General features: G+C 39.0%; 1 protein-coding gene across 3 annotated transcripts in view; it reads left to right on the top strand.

Moving 5' to 3' along the window:
- The first annotated feature begins 2 nt into the window (after window positions 1–2).
- The window catches only part of HECW2 (HECT, C2 and WW domain containing E3 ubiquitin protein ligase 2), a 415256-nt gene continuing 394455 nt past the window's right edge, over window positions 3–20803 (top strand). For all 3 annotated transcript variants that reach the window (XM_036857486.1, XM_036857485.1, XM_036857484.1), the window contains exon 1: window positions 3–121. The gene's annotated coding sequence lies outside the window, so the exon portion shown is untranslated. The remainder of the gene's footprint in view (window positions 122–20803) is intronic.

Genomic DNA, 20803 nt, shown 5'->3' with positions numbered 1-20803 from the left:
CGGCGCGCGCGGGCCGGCCGGAGGGCGCCGGGGCCGCGGGTTCGGGCGACTGCGGGGGCGCCCTGCCGCCCGGCGGCCCCGTCCCCACCCGCAGTCGGCAGCAGCGGGCGCCGAGCCCCAGGTGAGTACGCGGCCCTGGCCCGGCCCTCGCGCCGCAGGTACCGGACAGCGGGAGGCGGCTTTGTTTTCCTCCCTCTCGGCCCGGCGCGGTCATTCATTTGACATTTCGGCTTCCGCTGCCCAGAGACGCGGGTGAGAGGCACTGGGACGTGTTTCAAGGTTTGGTTCTCCCGGGGAGCTGAGACTCTTGGGTCCATCTGAGCGTCACTTGAGGGAGCGGAGGCTTCATTTCCTTTTTGGTTTGGAACGTGTTGTGAACATCCTCTGCGGGGGCTTGGGGCCTGGAGGAAACTGGGGCCGCAGATTTAGACGTAGACGTTTCCGAGGACGTGCAACTGCAGAGGTCTGGCTCTTCCATGCCTCGTGCTTTCCGCTGTTAGCAGAGCTCAGGTGTTTTTCCTTGATTATTATTATTAATTTAGGAACATCTTTACAGGTACATTTATTTCTTTTAGAGTTGGAAGTCTTTGGAGACAATACAGAGAGCTCACAGAGTTACAGGGGATCAATCGATATTAAACTTGGAGAAGGCAAGCATCAGCAATCCTCGTAGGTAGAGGTGAACGGTAGGCAAACTTCCCCGGGGGCCTTTAGCCTTCCCAGTACGGTTTCTGCTTTCACTGTCCTAGAGTCAAGCAAACTCTGAATTCTTATTGTACGTATGCCTTTGTCAAAGTGTGAAACTTGTCTTTTTTTGAATAGTTTTCTAGTTTGTCATTTGGAAGAAAAAGATTTTAATGTAATTATTAGAGTCCTCTATTAGACCTGGTGAAATTTCATGTTTTCATTTGTCTCATAAGTATGATTTTCATTTTACTATTTCTCCTGTTCCCTCAAGGGCTCATTTCTTCTGTTGCCTAGAGAGAGCTCCACCCGCCCCCCCCCCCCCCCAACAGATGGCTGTGTGTTCTGAGAGGTTATCTTTAAAATGACACTCACATTACCTGTAAACAAAAAGGGTCAGTTATTAGGCTTATCTTTGGAGTTACTAAAGCAAGAAGCCTAATCTGGATGGGGATATTATTAATGGTGTGAAAATCTGGAGTTTGCTAATCTGTTTGGGCATCAGAAGATTCCTGCAGGGATTGTTTATATAGTGTGGGAGACAGATGGCATCCCTAGCAGACAAGAGAAGCCTAGCATAAAGGGTCATTGTATTCTTCCGAAATTATCCACTTCACTGTTGGGAGATGGGGTCAGGTGGGGAAGACATATAATTTTCATCTCCCACAGGAGGCTTTATAACCTTATCATCCAGCAGCCTAACCAGTTAGTTTCTTCTTTCTTTGAACATTTAAAAAGTCATTATTGAGCTGTTTGTTTTGATTATTCCTTCGGCCCATTTTGGCCTCAATTGTGGTTATGTGAAGCAGTTTAAACAGTTATATTAAGAAAAATGTCTTTGAATTTAAGATTATCGTACCACTGGGAAAACAGCAGTTCTTGTATACATATGGCCCCTTGGCCTCATAGTGTCTCCTAGCTGGAAGGACTTTAGTCCCATCTGCATGAATTCAAAAGGAGTTTCTTCTACCATCTCCATGACAGGTGGTTCCCTGGCTCCCAGCATTTGTCATGAGACTCTCAGCTATGGGTAGTACTCTACTTTTATAAGGCTTAACAGCCTAAGACATTTGCTTTATCAGTGCCTCCATCACAGCATTGAACAGCCTTGGGCAGTGAATCTTTTTGAATGACTGTGGAGTCCGTGAAGAAATCAGTCATTCTGAACATTTGAGATAAGCCAGCTGGAGCTTTTCTGCTCCTACCACCATTATAGATTCTTTATGTGCTGTAGATTCCAACTAGATTGCAAAATTGGTCTCCCCTCTGGATGCATGTGAGGGAAAATATTCCAGTAAATTAATAGTCACTAACCACAGGACTAAATTTAATGAAGAACATGAGCAATGTTTGGCCCCCCTGAACAGGAAGTAGGGGGTAAAAGTAAGCATTGGCTCTGTTTAACGTGGGAACTGTGATCTTGAGGGGAAAAAAAACATATTTTCTTACTTTTTTCACATCCTTCTGCACCACTGATCTCAGCAAAAGGCAAAGAAACCAAGGTTGTTACCTGTAGCTGAGGACAGGTGCCATAGCCATTTCTTCTGGATGAATGTGTGCTGCTGGAGAGGTGGCTTTCGGGCTCTGCCCAGTTTCAGCGTGTGCCTTGGCATCAACAAAAGGGTCTAACATTCAAATTCAGATTGTTAAATCTGCGGTTGGTATCTGTGTACCTTCTCACCAGGTTGCTTCCTTTCTTGTGAAGTATTCCTTTATGAGAAACCCGAGGCACCAGGCCTGGGCTTACTGGGCACCTGGCCTGCATCCACATTCTAGTGTGTTGCTGCTTGCTTTCTTGAGTAAAAATGGAACCAGTTTTGCACGAATAGGGAATGGCAGGGTGGAGTGAAAACATTTCCAGCTCCATTGTGGAAAGCCAGGCCTGGCCTGAAAGAGAGAGGACTATATTTGAAGTTCGGTTGATGTAGCAGAGGCAGAATTGCTTCTTTACACACAGGATGCCTTTTGTGTGGGAAAATGTATGAGGGATTAGAAGGGTGACTACCTACTCTGGTTAGCCTGCCGTAGTCCTGGTTTTTTCCTGTTGACCTATCTGAATTATCAAATGCATCCCCTTTCACATTTAAAAGTGCCCTGGTTTGGATGATAAATTATGTGGTCACCCTAGATATTAAGGAATCTTCATTATTTTCTTCACCACCCTCTCCTGACTTCAAATTTTGAGTCTGGCTTTGTTTCAGTCTTTAATTTGTTAAATGCAAAGGTAAGAAAGGTAAAAAAAAAAACCCAAAAAATGCATAAGGAAAAAAGAAATAGCAAGGAAGACAAAAGACTGACGTAATTGGTTGTTGTCATCTAATTATACATATAAGAAATAAAATAGTTTTTTCCTTGACGTATTAAGTGTCTTCTCTGGCTCTGAGCCCAGGTTATTATTGTCTTCGAGCACAATAAGAATGAATACCTGTTTACCTAGGGCTGGCATGAATTGGGACAACTCCTATGATCTGGGAGAGCAGCTTCAACAAAATTCTGTTTGCAGACTTGATGGGTGCATGGCTTTTGCAGATATGAATGAAAGTTTCAAGATCTAGTGTTTGGTCAAGTTCTTGGAATTTACTGAGAGACCAAAACACATGTGTCGTTGTGAAGACTTGACTCCACATTCTCCTAGTTTCCAAGCCCTCTGGGCCACGAGGATAATAGAAGAGCCTTTGTTTTCTGCCCTCTCTTTTGACTAGAGTCTTGGGTTTGGGTCTCAGTTTTTCAGACAAAGGGCTTGCAGAGAAGAATGTGCTGTGCCCACTCATCACGTGAACATTCTCATAGGGGCTGGAGATTGTGCAGGTGACCTGGTGGGGATTTGAGTTCTAAAGCTAGATATATGAAGCTTGTGGCATGTACTTCAACAATGGCTGTGCTCCTTGGCTAAAGAATTGCCTGTTTGAAAGAGTTCATTTGCAGTGCTGGCCAGTAGGTGTTACAATTAATTATGGCTGTCACTTTTTCCACACCCACTCCACTAAAATCCTCAAAAGCTTGGTCGGCATGCTTGAATAAGAAGAAATGTATGTATCTTCTTTATGAGTAGGATAACCATGTAGTTATTTTTGCTCAGATAAGGACACTTTTGAGAGTAAAAGGGGATACTAACTGCAAGGGGCACCAGATCAAACAGTATAAACTGGGCTATCCCAGGAAAATTACGATGGATGGTTGTCTTAACTATTACCTAAGTCATTAGCTTTTATATGAGGAGTACCCATATGATGGAAAAATGTCCTTAGCTGCTTCTAGATTTGTTCAACATATGTCTAATGTGTGCATGCATATATGTGTATGTGTATATATACAAATCATATATCTATAGATATGTGTATTGCGGGGTTGAAATTAACTACTTACGAAGACCTAGTCATTTGGAAAATTGTGACTTTCATCATTTTTTTCATGGGTTGACTTTTAAACTAAAAAAAAAGCCCAGCCTTTCCAAACTTTAAATCATCTTCTGACCTTGTGTAGTTCTCTTGCTTAAATCATTTGATAGTTCTCCATTTTCTGTTTAATTCTCAAAGTAAGATCCACAGACAGATTGGTGGTTAAAAAGGAAAAGCAGTGAAAAAATTTCACTTATTCATTCATTCATTCAACTACTATTTATTAAGCACCTTCCATGAATCTAGGTGCTGAATGAATAAAACTGCCCTTGTGAAGTTTTCATTCAGTTGGGAGTGGAGGGGTAGGAGTGGGAGATGCACAATAAACCAAATGAATAAGTAAATTATATAGCATGGTAGAAGGGGATAAGTGCTTTGGAAGAAAGAAAGTAGAACAGGATAAATGTAGTTGAGTAGCCCTCATGAAGAAAGAGACCTTAAGCAAAGACTTAAAGGAAGTGACAGAAGTTACTCATACAGATACCTGAGGGGGAGCGGTCCAGGCAGAGGGAACAGCCGGTGCGAAGGCCTGAAGGTGAGAATGTGTTTGGATGTGTTCAAAGTTTAGCAAGAAGACCAACACAAGGGGGTGGGGTGATGGGGGGGACTTCGAAATGTGAATCAGAAAGATGGTGTAGGAGTGGCAGAGCATGTAGGACCCTGAGATGTGAGAGTAATTATAATTTCAGCAGAGATCCCATTATGTTCTTAAAAGTTATTATCGTATGAAAAATTGTGTTCATGCTATGAAGACTGCACTGGTCAATATAGCTTACATTTCATAAGCACTTCATCATGGTGCACTTCATTTTGGTTAATATACTTTTTATGTCATTTGCTTATTGTTTATTTGTTAAAGTAGCATAGTTTGTTGTTGCTGGTCTTAAATTGTATCTCCATTTCACAAAAATAGATCAGTGGCTCAAAAGTGGTTCATTGCAGTGTGAAAATAGTGATGAAAATAGTAATGTAAATACTGCAGTTCAGAATGTCATAAACATACTTACAGAACCGAATCCCATTCCAAATATAAAATGTGTATCTGTATGTGTAAAAACAAGGACGTTTGTGAGAGTGATGTTTTCAAAACAGTAGCTGAAATGGAAAAGTGCATATGGAAGTATGATGATGACTATCTCAAAACTGCTTTTTATTGGGCTTGCCATCCATTCGCTCCTAGTCCCCAGTCATTGCCTGTTATGAAACTTTGTCTGTGAAGCCATGGATGTCTTGGTGTCATTTTCAAACAAAGCACAGTGGCTTCCTTGTTATACTATGGAAGTTTCACAGGGCAAGTACCCAATAATGTTTTCTGTTACAAAATTAATGTATTATACTGCTAACGGTAGGTAAGAGATTAAAACTCTAGTAGCTTCATTAAAGGATCCTTATAACAAAAGTAAGTATAAGTCATTTTATTGAAGAGACACCTGGAAAATCAGCTGGAAAATTAAAGACAAACATTATCCTTAGAGAGAATCCAGAAGTTATTGACAGAATTCCTTTGTCAAATGACACGGTTGGCTGTTGCATAGTATCAGTGGAATAGGGAAGAGCGATTACTATCAAGTGCGCGCTGGCAGATATTTCACTTTATGGTTGGATGAAACCACCGATGTCATGCAGAGAATGAATCAGCTTTTGGCATTTGTTCAGGGAGGAGCACTTGGTGATGCTTTGTTCATTTATCACTGAAAACTCGTGCTATAGGGGAAGAGATTTTTCTTTTGGTTAACCATTATATATGAGACTGGAAAAGTCCTCAGGAGGCAGGACTGACAGAGCATAAGTTTCATGTACAGATAAGAAGGTGATGGGTTCATGAAGAAAAGAAGTTGTACCTCGAAGCCAATCCACGTGCTCTTCCATTCACCGCGAAGATGTAGCACCTTCTGATCTTGAGGAAGTAACTAAAAGAAAGTGAAAACTGGGTACAGCCAAATTGCGGCCCCTGAGTATCTGCATGTGCTGTGCAAAGTGATGGGCCGGGAGTATAAGGCTGCTTCTCTGTGCTGATGTACCCTGGCTGTTGAGGGGAAAGGTGCTCATATGGTATTTTATCTGTGGTGTAAGATATCTGTGGAGCAAGAAAAATATTTCTTCATGACACGGATTAGAAATGATTTCTCTTGTATCAAGTGGCATGCCTCAGTACTATACTCTGCCCACAGGGAACCATGTCAAGGACAGGGAGGGAAGGAAGAATTGTTAACAAATAAAACAATCTGCCACAGTCATAGGACTGAGACATTTTTTTCATTAGAGAGAGTCGGAGGTCCACATTGACCATAAAGAGTAGAGGAGGCTAAAAAAAAAAAGAGTTGAGGAGGTAATATTTTCAGTAATGGACAGTCCTTTAAATCAGAAGCATAATACCTCTCAGTGACCTATTGGAAGAATAAGAGCACAAAGGAATAGAACTTAGATCCAATAAAGTTGATGCAGAGAGAGTACAAGTGTATACTTAATATTTGAGAGCATGTAGAGAACCACAGTGGGAGGAACCCAGACTTTTAGGATTTTGTGTTAAGATACTGGCTGGCCAGGAGTATAGGTAAAAGGAGGTGGAGAAGTCTGACAATTGGACATGACTTTTCTTATACTTTTTCCTTAGGCTTGGCTTCATTTCAGACAAATGGACTTGATACTCGAGGGTTTTCAGAACATGATCTGTATTGCCTCCAACCTAACCTAGAAAAAATATAAATGTTCTCTAGTGGTCTAGGATTCTTTGCATAGGACTCCTCTCCTTCCTTCCCTCCTCTCTCCCTCTCTCTTCCCTTCCCTCCCTTCTTCTCTCCTTCTTTTCTCCCCTCCCTGCCTCCCTCTCTTCTTTTGTTCTTTCCCTCTTTAAGCTATTGAGTCGGCATCTTTAAACTAGAAGATACTTTGAGAGCTCATCTCCTCTCTGTCCATGTCTTTTAGCAGATATATGTGCTCTCCAGGGCAAGAGGGATAAGGACCTCTAGGGAAGTTCTGTTCCTTGTTCAGCTAACCCACTCTAATGTGGAATATCCAGTTATAGCACACATTTAAATTTTAACCCTCATCCTTCAATAAAGGTCCATTTCTTGGGGAGTTCCCTGGTGGCCTAGTGGTTAGGATTCTGGGCTTTCACTGCTGTGGCCCGGGTTCAATCCCTGGTTGGGGAACTGAGATCCCACAAGCGTCAGGTGAGGCCAAAAAAAAAAAAAAAAAGAAAAAAAAAAGATCCATTTCTCTCTTTTTTTTTGGACTTTAATAAAGATGGAGTCATTGTCTTTTGTCTAATAACTCTTCTGTAGTGATGGCCATTATTTCATACTAGGACAGAAGTCATTCATTCATTATTCATTGAACAAACATTGAGAGTCTTATATGTGCCAGGCTCTGTGCTGAGTGATAGGTATAAAAGAGGTCAGTATTCAGACATGGGCCTAACCAGATAAAACAGAAAATTGAATTAGGATATAGGCAATGGCAATAAAAATATGAATAAACAGGTAAATATGTAATTGCAAAGCAAATGTGGCAGAAATGTAAATGTAAACATTTTTACATTAGGGTGGTGGTATTTTGGCTACTTTTATATTAACTTCTGAACTGTATGATCTTCTGAATGTAATTTTGAAATATTTTGTGAGTAAAAAGTGAAGAAAACATAGTTGGAAGTGTGATAAGTGCTTTGTAGAGGAGGACCTTGATAGAGAAGGAAGTATAACTGAGACTTCCTTTACATGGGGTGGTCAGGGAAGACCTGGAGTGTAAGTCATCACTTGCCTATGTGAGAGGGATGAGGATAATTTGGACAGGGCTCAGAGAAGAGTCGCAAAGATGATTGACGACAGAGTTGAAAATAAGACCTTCGAGAGCCGTCTCAAAGAACCGGGGGTGTAGAGCAGCCATGGAATTTAACCCGATGCAATGACTTAGGCTCTCTTTTTCTTCCGTTTATACACATCCACTTCTACATGTTCACATTCTCTTCACTCATTTCTCATGGTCAACATCAGGCAAGGCACGAGATTCAGGTTAGAATTCCGTGTTAGAGGAAAATTGAAATTTTGTTCTGCAGTTGAGGAAAAATTGGAAAGGACCTGAGAGGCAAACTAGTTCAGCCTTTGTATGAAGAAATATCTTTTTTTTTTTTTTTTTTTTTTATAGAAAGATTTGTAATTTTTTTTTTTTTTTAATTTTATAGCTACTTTTTATTTTTATTTATTTATTTATTTTTGGCTATGCTGGGTCTTCGGTTCGTGCGAGGGCTTTCTCTAGTTGCGGCAAGTGGGGGCCACTCTTCATCGCGGTGCGGGGACCGCTCTTCATCGCGGTGCGCGGGCCTTTCACTATCGCGGCCCCTCCCGTTGCGGGGCACAGGCTCCAGACGCGCAGGCTCAGTAGTTGTGGCTCACGGGCCTAGTTGCTCCGCGGCATGTGGGATCTTCCCAGACCAGGGCTCGAACCCGTGTCCCCTGCATTGGCAGGCAGATTCTCAACCACTGCGCCACCAGGGAAGCCCAAGAAATATCTTTTTAAGGTTGTTAACGGTGGTCATCCAGTTCTTGGGAGATCGTTTCCGTGCTTCCTCCACCTAGAACGGGGCGGTGGTAAGTGGAGCTCTCTGGTTTACTTCCAGTAGGCAGGTCCTCTTTCCATTCATTCCATAAATACCCCAGACTCATCTCCACCTCAGCACTTTTACCACAGGAACACTTCCCACCTGGAATGCCCAACCATTCTACCTGCTTTTCTGTGTGTCATTTAAAAGTGGTGCTTTTCATCATTTTCCCCCCATCTTACTCTTATGAAGAATATGGCATTTCTAGAACTAAATGTAGCTTCCTTTGTCATGATTGGCAATAAGATTGGGGGTAGAGTGAGTATCCTAATCTGGGAGGGGATTGAGAGCAGTGTGTTTAGTTTGATACCTTCCCCCCACATGCTAATATGCCCCACTGTTGGGAATCCCTATCTTATAGCAATTAAGATCTTAATCATCTGCTGCTTTAGGTGGTGCACTACTTATTTTGTTTGCTATTAGTCTTTTTGCCAACTAGACTTTAAGTACTCTGAAGATATGGAAACTTGGCTGATACCTCTGTATAATGCCCAGTATTGATCATGAAGTGAATACATATACAATGATCAATGCCTCATGGCTGAAGGAACCACGTGTTTCTTTTTCATGGACCATTATGAAAGGCTATTATTTTTATAAATCAGATATTAAGTTGGCACAGATGCTAAAAGATTAATATTTTTGAAGTTTTAAAATGGCAGAAAGTCAAGTCTTGGAGGTCTGGTTCATTGAGATAATTCCCATATCAGAAACCTCCTTCTTCCTTTGTAAGCCTGTTAACTCCTTGCTATTCAAAGTGTAGTCTACAGACCAGTGGCATCAGCATCACCCGGAAGCCAGACCTACTGAGTCAGAATCTGCATTTTAACAAGATCCTCAGGTATGTTCTATACACAGTAAAGTTTGAGAAGCATTTTATTTTTAACACGAAATTCAGAAATTTAGGAGGAGCATTTATCTTCAAAGAGAAGTGAGTCTGGAAATGAAGATTTCATTGGTCTGTGGATGAGATCCTCAGTGCTTTCTGTCGTGTTGGCCTGGAATTAACACTGCTTCTTGCCAGACCAGAATTATGTAGGAGTGCCCCAGGGTAATTTAAGTAAGTGAGTGGTACAGATGTTAGACGTGATGGTGATTACAGGAAGTTGAAGCAGTTTGGAGTGAGAAACTAGGAGAGCTTGGCAAAGGTAGAGGAACGTGGCCATGCAACCTGAAACCAAATATAAGGGAAAAGGTCTTCCCTTTATGATTAGAAACAACTTCTCACTCTCTGGATTTGGACTCGGTTCTCATACTCCAACCCCTCCACAGCCAGCGGGACACAAGTGAAACTGGCTTAAAGTGCTGTGCATGCAAACCTTGTGGAGTGGTGAGGATCGTGGAGAGGCATTCTTCATCAGAGGGGAAGGAGGTGTCACCACTCAGGTCACCCAGTTGTTGCCACATGGGAATTTGGGTTCAGCATGGCCAAATCGTCAGATTTTTCAAATGAAGCTAAAAATATAAGTTTGTACATAAAACATCTCTTGGGTATAGTATGTTGGTAATTACAATGTTTTTAGAATGGCTCAGGCCAAACAAAATTCATATGCTGCCTGCATCTGTTTTGTAACCCCTGTTCTGGAACAACAAAACATATGTGGTGGTGTGAATACCTGGCTTTTTTAGTGCAGGGCACCAAACACAGGGAGAGGCCTTTTGGTCCTGGTAAGGACCATTTTGGATCTTTACTAAGTAAAAGAAATAAAAAGACATAAAAGAAGGGAGCTGCACTTGCTTTGATGACCTGATTTAAAATATGTCTGAAGAACCTCAGTAACTAATGGTGTTTGAAGGAAAGAGTTAGATGCCTAAAGGCATAAAATTTTGGCCCTGTAAAATCTGAAGGGGAAGTAAGCATGGAGTTGGGTCCAGGGTGAGGAAATGAGGTCATGGAAATTTCTTGGCACTCCCAAGCTAGGATCACACAGTGCAACAGAGCTGGGAGGCTGGACCACAGCTTGGAACTTACTGTGCTTGGAGAGAAGTGTGACGGGAGATAGAATTCGAGTTAATTTACCTTTAGCATCTGGTTGTTGAATTTAGGTGGTGGCTAATATTTATTTATTTAAAAAAATTTTAAACATACTTTAAAAAAAATTATTTATTTATTTATGGCTGCGTTGGGTCTTCGTTGCTGCGTGCGGGCTTTCCCTAGTTGCGGCGAGTGAGGGCTACTCTTCCTTGCAGTGCGCGGGCTTCTCATTGCGGTGGCTTCTTTTGTTGCAGAGCACGGGCTCTAGGCGCGCGGGCTTCAGTAGTTGTGGCACGTGGCCTCAGTAGTTGTGGCTCACAGGCTCTAGAGTGCAGCCTCAGTTGTTGTGGTGCATGGGCTTAGTTGCTCTGCAGCATGTGGAATCTTCCCGGACCAGGGATCAAACCCATGTCCCCTGCATTGGCAGGTGGATTCTTAACCACTGCACCACCAGGGAAGTCCTGGCTAATATTTAAAGTTTGCTGGAATTGAGTTTTCTATTAAAGTTTGTCATGGTAAAATTAGCATTTTATATATTTTGAGAGTGAAAACTAGGTGAAGGAATCAAAATTCTTTCCAAAGATTTATTATTGATTATACTTCTTGTTAAAAATTAAATTCCTTAAAGATTAGCGCTGTTTATTATTTATCTTTACATTATTATCATCTTTACATCCACCACAGTCTGGGTCAGTGATCTGTACTGATTATAAGACAGAATATAGTTTATTTTCTATCTTGGTGAGTCATTCTGTAGGTATTCATTTTCCTCACTGATTTAAAAAAATAATGGCTTTGTTGAGATATAATTCACATACCATAAAATCCATCATCTTAAAGTGCACAATGTAGTGGGTTTTAGTATATTTACAAAGTTGTGCAACCATCACCACCCTGTAATTTCAGAACCTTTTTATCACCCTCAAAAGAAGTCCAGTGCCCTTAGCAGTCACTCATCTCCCCTGCCTACAGCCCCTGGCAACCATCACTCTAGTTTCTGTCGCTATAGATTTGCCTCTTGTAGACATTTCATAAAAGTGGAATTATATAATATGTAGCCTTTTGTGACTAGCATCTTTCACTTAGCATAATGTTTGCAAAGTTTATCCATATTGTAGCATGCATTAGCATGCCATTCTTTTGTATAGCCAAATAAAATTTTATTGTAAATATACCACATTTTGTTTATCCATTCATCAGTTGATGGACATTTGAGATGTTCTCAGTTTTTGGCTATTATGAATAATTCTGCAATGAGCATTTGTGTAAAAGTTTTTGTGTAGATATATGTTTTCAGTCCTCTTGAGTATACACCTAGGAGTGGAATTGCTGGGTCATATGGTAACTCTATGTTTATCATTTTGAGGCTCTGCCAAACAGTTTTCCAAAGTGAGTGCACCATTTTACATTTTACTCAGCAATGTCTGAGGGTTCCAATTTCTCCATATCCTTACCTACACTTGTTATTGCTTTTCTTTTTGATTTAACCATTCTGGTGGGTATGAATTGGTATTTCATTGTGGTCTTGATTTGCTTCTCTGTAATGATTCATGATGTTGAGCATCTTTTTGTGTGGTTATTGGCCATTTGTGTATATTTTTTGGAGGCGTGTCTCTTCAAATCCTTTGCTAATTTTAAAATAAGTTTATTTATTTAAAAATTTTTGTGTTGTACAGTTTTTTTTTTGTAACTTTCTGGATTCTAGACACTTATGAGACATATGACTTGAAAATATTTCTTCTGTTTTTTGGATTGTCTTTTCACTCTCTTGACGGTGTCATTTGAAGCACAAAAGTTTGTAATTTTGATAAAGCCCAAGTATCTTTTTTTCTCTTTCTTGTGCTTTTGGTGCATATCTATCCTTATTGATCTCCTAATTGTTCAATCCAATATGGAAAATGGAGCATTGACATCTTTGACTATTGTTGTTAAATTGTCTTTTTCTCCCTTCAACTCTGTCAGTTTCTACTCATGTATTTTGCAGCCCCTTGTAACGTATATGTTTGTAATCATTATGTCTTCCTTTTGAATTGACCCATTTATCTTTATAAAATATTCTTTCTCCCAAGTTACCATTTTTGCCTTAAAGTCTATTTTGTCTGTTGTTGGCATTGTCACTCCATTTCTTTTTTTAGAGGTGTTCCCATGATGTATCTTTTTCCATCCTTTTACTTTTATCCATTTGTGTCTCTGAATCTAAATTGTCTCTTTTAGACAGCATGTAGTTGAATCACTTAAAAATATATTCTGCCAATCTCTGCCTTTTGGTGAGTGTTTAACTAGAATGTTTGACTGGAGTGTTTAATTTATTTACATTTAATGTAATTACTGTTTATCAGATGGATATATATCTGCCTTGTTTGCTATTGGTTTTCTGTGTGTCTTATGCTTTTTTTGTTCCTCAGTTCCTCCATTACTTGTCTTGCATTAAATATATATGTTTCCTAGTGTGCCATTTAAATTTTCTTGTTGTTGCTTTTCTGGAAAAGATAATTTTCATAGGCCTTTATTCTGTCATTCCTGATAATATTGTTATGATTATTTTTGAGTTATTTTCTTAGTTGTTGCCTGGTTATTGACAGTGAAATTCTTAATTTAAAACAATCTAGTTCAGATCAATTTCAACATCATTTCAAAAGTATACAAAAACTTTACTTCAATATGGCTTAATTCCTTGCTTTATACATTGTAAGCCCATCATTAACACTTTTATAGTTATTGTCTTACGTAGTTGTTTTTAAATAGAAAAGGGTTGTAAACAAAAATACATTTATACTGTACTTTGCATTTAACTATGTTGTTAGCTTTTCCAATTCTCTTTATTTCTTCATGTGGATTTGAGTTAATATTTAGTGATTTTCATTTCAGCCTCAAGAACGCCCGTTAGTATTTCTTGTAGGACAGATTTGATAGTGACGGATTCTCTCAGGTTTTGCTTGGCTGGGAATGTCTTAATTTCTTCTTCATTTTTTTTTTTTTAAATTATTTATTTATTTATTTATTTATTTATTTTTGCTGTGTTGGGTCTTCGTTGCTGTGCGAGGGCTTTCTCTAGTTGCGGCAAGTGGGGGCCACTCTTCATCGCGGTGCGCGGGCCTCTCACTATCGCGGCCTCTCTGGCTGCGGAGCACAGGCTCCAGATGCGCAGGCTCAGTAGTTGTGGCTCACGGGCCTAGCCGCTCCGCGGCATGTGGGATCTTCCCAGACCAGGGCTCGAACCCATGTCCCCTGCACTGGCAGGCAGATTCTCAACCACTGCGCCACCTGGGAAGCCCCCTCTTCTTCATTTTTGAAGGATAATTTTGCTGGCTATAGAAGTCTTGGTTAACTTTTTAAAATTTCACTGATTTGAATGTGTTATTCCAATGCCCTCTGGCCTTCATATTGTCTGATGAGAAATCAACTGTTAATCTTATTGAGAATCCTTTGCTTGTGATGAGACTTTTTCTTGCTGTGTTCAGGTTTCTGTCTTTTGACATTTTGACTATGATGTGTCTTGGTGTGGATTCTTTTTAGTTATCCTACTTTGAGTTTATTGAACTCCTTGGATGTATAGATTAATGTTTTCATCAAATTTGGGAAGTTTTTGGCCATTATTTCTTCAAATAATGTTTCTTTCCTTTCCTTCTGGAATTCCCAGCGTGCATGGCATGATACAATATCTGTAGTTTCACAGGTCTCTGAGGCTCTGTTAATTTTTCTTCATTCTTTTTCTGTTCCTAAGCCTGAATAATCTTAATCCACATATCTTCAAGTTCACTGATTCTTTCTTCTGCCTATTAAAATCTGCTGTTGAACCCCTCTAGTGAATTTTCCATTTCAGGTATTGTACTTTTCAACACCAGAATTTTAATCTGGTTCTTTTTAAAAATAATTTTTATCTCTATATTGATATTCTTTTTTTTAAAATCTTTATTGAATTTATTACAACCTTGCTTCTGTTTTATGTTTTGGTTTTTTGGCCATGAGGCATGTGGGATCTTAGCTCCCTGACCAGGGATCGAACCTGCACCCCCTGCATTGGAAAGTGAAGTCTTAACCACTGGACCGCCAGGGAAATCCCTATATTGATATTCTTTGTTTGGTGAAATAATGTTTTTAAATTCTCCTTTAATTCTTTAGACATGGTTTCCTTTAGTTATTTGAACATAGTTTTAGTATTTTTAAATCTTTGTCTAGTATGCCCCAAATCTGGGCTTCTCAGGGACATATTTTGTTTAACTACTTTATTTCATGTGTGTGGGCCATACTTTCCTGTTTATTTGTGTATGTTTTAAGTTTTTATTGAAAAATGGGCATTTCAAATAATATCATATGGCAACTCTGAAAATCAAATTTTCCTACCTCCCCAAGGTTTGGTGTGTTTGCTCTTTGTTGCTGTTTTTTGTTTATTTACTGACTTTACTGAATAAATTCTGGAAAGTCTACATTCTTGTCACATGTGGCTACTGAATTTTTGCTTGGTTCCCTTAGTGGTCAGTTAATGATTAGACAGAGATTTCCTTAAATGTCTGAAATCAATAAGTATCTCAGTCTTTGCTGAGAGACTGTATGTGCATGTTGGGGCATGCCTTCAACAAGTAGCCAGGCAGTTGACAACTGCGCTGTAGCCGTCATTTCCTGCATGCACAGAGCCTCAAGATCAGCCAGAGCTGAAAGAATGGGGTCTCCTGAGAGATTTCTTAGGTATGTGCATAGTGCTGCACGTGAATGTGGTCTTTTCAATCATAAGGAATATGTCAGAGCCTTTCAAATCCTTCTATGGACATTTCGTTCTCCAGATCTCTCTTTTAAGTTTTTAAGCCAGCCTCTTCTTTGCTCCAGTTGGTATTGCTGCCGTAGACATCTGTATTGTTAAACAATTGCAGCTGAGTGTTTTCAACAAATGCTTTGGGGCTAGAACTTTTTCCATTGAGTGATCTCTGAGTTAGGTCCAATAAACACAAGCCCTGGGAGTAGGGCTTTTCCAAGTAACTGCCAGGTCAAATAGTGACAATTCACTGGGATAGAGCCATTTTGTGGAACTCTAAACCCATTTTGCTCTCTCCATTGCCTGCTAGAGTACGGGTTTTTTCAGTCACTGTGTCTGTAATGATGCTGATTTTTAAGGGTATTGTGATGCTGGGGAGAGAGTGATTGGAAATAGGGAAAATGAAAATGCCACTAAGCTCACTGTTCTTATTGTGACACAACCATTTTTTGTGCCTTAATCATTCTCATAATGTAGTAAGCCTTCGTTCATTTTCAAAATTGTGAAAAAGTTGATTTTGACAATTTTTGCCAGTGTTCTCATTGCTTTTATGGAGGATCAGATTTTTTGGGGTCCTTACTTGGCCATTCTGGAAGTGCTTCTCCCTCCTACTGAATTTTACAACTGCCTACTACTCTTGTGATGTTACATTTGATTAGCTTCTTGCTTGCTTGCTTGCTTTCAAGATTTTGAAACGTAATTTTTATTATCTTTTTTCATCTTTGTTATCTCTGTTTTGTTCACCCCTCCCATAGGTACATGCTTTTTTAAAAAAATCCATGCATAGATTGAAGAAGTTAATTGAGGTAAAATACACATAACATAAAAATTTTCCACCTTAAATAACCATTCTTAAATGTAAAACTGAGTAATGTTAAGTACATTGACATTGTTATGCAAACAATCTCCAGAACTCTTTTCATTTTGGAAAACTGAAAGTCTATACCCATTAAACAAAGCTTCCCATTTCTCCCTCCCCCACCCACCATCCCCTGACAAACACCATTCTATTTTCTGTCTATATGAATTTGACTATTCCAGGTATCTCATATAAGTGGAGTCATATAGTATTTGTCTTTTTGTGACTGGCTTATTTCATCTAGCATAATGTCTTCAAGGTTCATCCATGTTGTAGCATGTGTCAGAATTTCCTTACTTTCTAAGGCTGAATAATATTCTGTTGCATGGATATATCATATTTTGTTTGTACATTCATCCATCAATAAACACTTGGGTTGTTTCCACCTTTTTGCTATTGAATTGCTATTGAATTCATTGCTGTGAATGTAGGTGTACAAGTATCTCTTTGAGACCTGGCTTCAATTCTTTTGAGTATATAATTATTTTTTTTCTTTTGAATGGAAGTATCTATAGAAATATCCAACTTGATAGTTTCTTTTAACTGACTGTCTCAAATTTTGCTATATAATACATTTTCATTAGGCACAACTAAGTATTCTTTCCTGATTCTGCTCAGACATAGACATTATCTCACTTGTTCTCCCGTTTTTAAGCTGCTTAAGTTTAAAAATTTTTAAATGACTTGAAGCCATGTCAGGGGTTAGGAAATGAGTAAATTACAAACTTAAATGGAATCCAACTTCTCATTCTAGTTGAAACCTAAAATTTCTGTGTTTTATTATTTGTTATGTGCCTAAAGAAAAAGGAGAATGTAGGGATAAGAATCATTATAGTTCTTCTGAATAAGCAACCAACACAGCATCATGGTCTAAATTTCACTGATAAATAAGTAGGCTATTGGGAAAATATATTTAGGGATAGAAAGTAGCAGGCATTTCTTGGATAAATTTTGGTGTTTATCAAGAAGATGACATTTGAGACAAAGTTTTATTTCTATAATTTTTCTTAGTTTTTTGACTAGTGCTTTTTTAGGCTCTTTCTTTTACTTAATTTTATTCATACATCTGGTCTCCATTTTGTAGTAGGTGGGGGTGGGTGAAGGTACTGTGAGTCTTTAAATTGATAGCACTTTTAGGAACCAAAGTTTCATATAATAACTAACATAACACTGAATTTTTATTTACATATATATTTGAGGATTATGACTTCCCAGTTTTTTAAAGAAACATACAACTTGACCTTGAATGAAATTCTAACCAATCCTTAGCTAAATTTGGAAATGAAAAGATAATAAGAGAGAGAGAGAGAGAGAACAAGTGAAGCAAAATATACAAAATCTCCAATTAAAATAATTAAACATTTCTAAAGGAAGTGTGTTTGAAATAATATATCTTACTAATTGTTGTATTTTTAGATGTGTGTAATATTAAAGTGAAACAAAAGATTTACTGGATAACTGTTGTATATAAGATTAAAAATTTGTTTCCCTCTAAGAAATTTTTGGGGAAATAAAATATTCCATTTCTCAGTTTCCAAAATGTGAGAAGGTTTTATTTAGTGCTTTCTGTTCAATTCTCATTGAGGGAAGGATGAAACTAATTTAGAAATAGACTTACTAAGGCATCTTAACACTGATATTTTCATTGTATAAGGTAAGAAAGTCTTAGACTTTTGCTAAAGAATGTATGCAATTAGTTCCAGGAGTTCTTTGTGGCAATAGCCCCATCAATGTTACACAGTTAATTCTGGTTGAATACCTGGAAATTACAGAAATATCCCATTCCTGCACTTTCCATCTACTTTTCTTAGAGCAGTAGGTTCTATAGGCATGTTGTTCAGCTGCCTTACAGGTTGTCTCAGGTGACAGATTCACCAACTACTTTACGGTGACAAACAAGGGTCACTAGTTTATAACCTTTTCCAGTTAGCAATAACTTCTTTCTTGTTACCTAGCACCCAATTGCTAAGCCAGTGTCTCCTATTTTATATTTATATAATATCAGCACCCCATTTCTGTTACCAATTTCTAAGATTCTCTGAGTATGAGCTAAGCTGGTATAATCGACACTTCCCCAAAACAGTGGCTCTAAAGATAGAAGCTCATTGCTTGTTAACGTTTTCTCTAATATTTCTCTTGTTTTTACCTGAAAGAGTGTTTTGGAAAAGCTTCATTCCTTCCCCCCTGTGTGTCTCCTTTTCTTTCACACAGAACACTTCTGATGCCTCTAGTTGCCAAATGCTTGGAGGTTTTCCCCCAACAAGCAATCCTCTGGGACACCACCTGGGTGTCCTACAGTTTGAGTCAGTTCTAGTACTATCTACCTGGAGATAGCATCAGATCCCACAGGTTAAGGGCTCAGTTCCATGACTCTGCCCCCCCAGTTCACATGCCAAGGGCAAGAAGTAGGTCCCCAGGTTACCTACAACTTCTGTCCAACTTGGCTACAAATCAGAGGTTCTTATGACCTCCTCCCACCTTGGATCAGATTAATTTGCTAGGGCAGCTCACAGAACTCAGGGAAACATTTACTTTTGTTTACCAGCTCATTAAAAGATATGATAAAAGATACAGATGAACAGTCAGATGAAGAGAAATATGAAGGACCCTCTCAGGTCTGGGAGGGTCCTGAGTGCAGGAGCTTCTTTCCGTGTGGGTTGGGGTGCATCATGCTCCCAGTACGTGGATGTGTGCACCCACCTGGAAGCTCTCTGAACCCCATATAATTGGGATTTTTATGGAGGCTTTATCATATAGGCATGACAGATCATTAACTCCATTTTCAGCCCTTCTCCGTTCTCAAGAGAATGGGAGGCGGGGCTGAAAAGTCCAAGCTTCTAATCATGGCTTGTTCTTTCTGGTGACCAGCCCTTATCCAGGAGCTCACCCAGAGTCACCTCATTAGACCAGGAGATGCTCCTTTCACCTGGAAATTATAAGGGTTTCAGGAGCTCTGTGTCAGGAACCAGGACCAGAGACTACGGTGTGTATATTTTCCATTATTTCACAGGTGGACGGTAGTCCAGCATGGATAGGCACTTTGAGCACTGCTTATTTCTTTTATTTTGGTTCTCTGCCATTCCTTAGGGCGCTGTCATCATCTGCATGGTTGAAGTTGCCTCAGTTCTACATTTGTGTTCCACTGTGAGAAGGGAGAGAAGCACATGACATGGAAGGTGCATATATCACCTCCACTCACGAGGGAACTTAGTTCACCAGTGAGAACCATTGGTGAGAACTTGGTGCATGACCACAACGAACTGAATGGGGGCTGGATGGCCGTGTGCCCAGCTATACCTCTGTTACTAGGAAAGGAGAGATTAGATTTTGGGCAGCGCTTAGTGATCTGCCACAGTTACTTCTCTGAATTTTACTTTTCTCATCTCTAAAATGATGATAGTAATCGTATCTACCTTAGAGGGTTGTCTTAAGGGTTAGGTAAGGTAATACATATAAATTATGTATTCAGTTTCTGGCATATGAAACATGCTCAGTAAATGTTAACTATGAAGATATTTTTCAAATAACAAGAGTAAATATCGCTTTCTTGTTTTTCAGTGCCTACAGAACTCTTAAGCAATGCTTATTTTACTTCAGGAAATTATACTGTTTTATTTGAAATAATAAAAGATACTGGGCTAAATAGATGAAGACCACAGGTATTATAGAAATATAACGTCTAGGCTTTTTGTTTTAGCTTATTTTTAAAAAAATATTATTTGTGGAACAGTATTTCATGGTATTTCTCATAATGGCTTTAATGTAGATAACACATAAGTAGGTTTTGAGGTAAGTAGTCCATTAGAGTCCATTTAATTTCAGTTGCACAAATTTTAGTTAGATTTTTCTTTTGAAATAGGTCATCGCTAGAAGCAGTTCATTTATTTGGCAAGATATTCTTAGTGTATGGATTTGCTGCAGAAGTGAGAATTCTAAAATGCATCTGTAATTTTAAAACTTGTTTTCCTGATATTTGCTGGGGGGAATAAACTATAAAACCTCTTACTAATTTAAAGAAAAACAAAACTTCTTTATTGTTGATATTTTGAAACACATACAAAAATAGTTTTTAAACTGTCTGATTTTGGAAGTAGGGAATGTAATCCCTATATTTCATAGTATAATAGTGTTGTGACTGTTGGAATGTACTATATATTATTTGCCCTTTGTAGCTCAAAAGAAACATTCAAATCTATAACAAATTATTATCTTTAATTGTTCACAGCCAATTGTTATTATTTTGGAATATAGAAAGTTAACTTTATTTTGGATTTTGGTTTCCTTACTTATTTACTTTATCCTGTCAATTGTTAAGGATCATTCATTAACGTGTTTGAAGCAGTTCTTAGCGAAAACCAGCTTTTGGTCAGAAAATGAAAATGAAATGTGACAAGCCTATTATTCAGGGATTTTCATTAGTTTTGTGAAATCATATGTTAATTTGGTTAAAGCATCATCTCTGTCCATTGGAAATGTGTTTCAAAGTTGAGAAAGCTGACTTTTAAATCGATTTGCTCATTAATCCCCTACTTTCTTTGAT

The sequence above is a fragment of the Balaenoptera musculus genome, chromosome 7 (genome assembly GCF_009873245.2).
Source record: "Balaenoptera musculus isolate JJ_BM4_2016_0621 chromosome 7, mBalMus1.pri.v3, whole genome shotgun sequence".
NCBI lineage: Eukaryota > Metazoa > Chordata > Mammalia > Artiodactyla > Balaenopteridae > Balaenoptera > Balaenoptera musculus.
The sequence above is the reverse complement of the archived record's forward strand: the minus strand, read 5'-3'. Positions and strand labels throughout refer to the sequence as shown.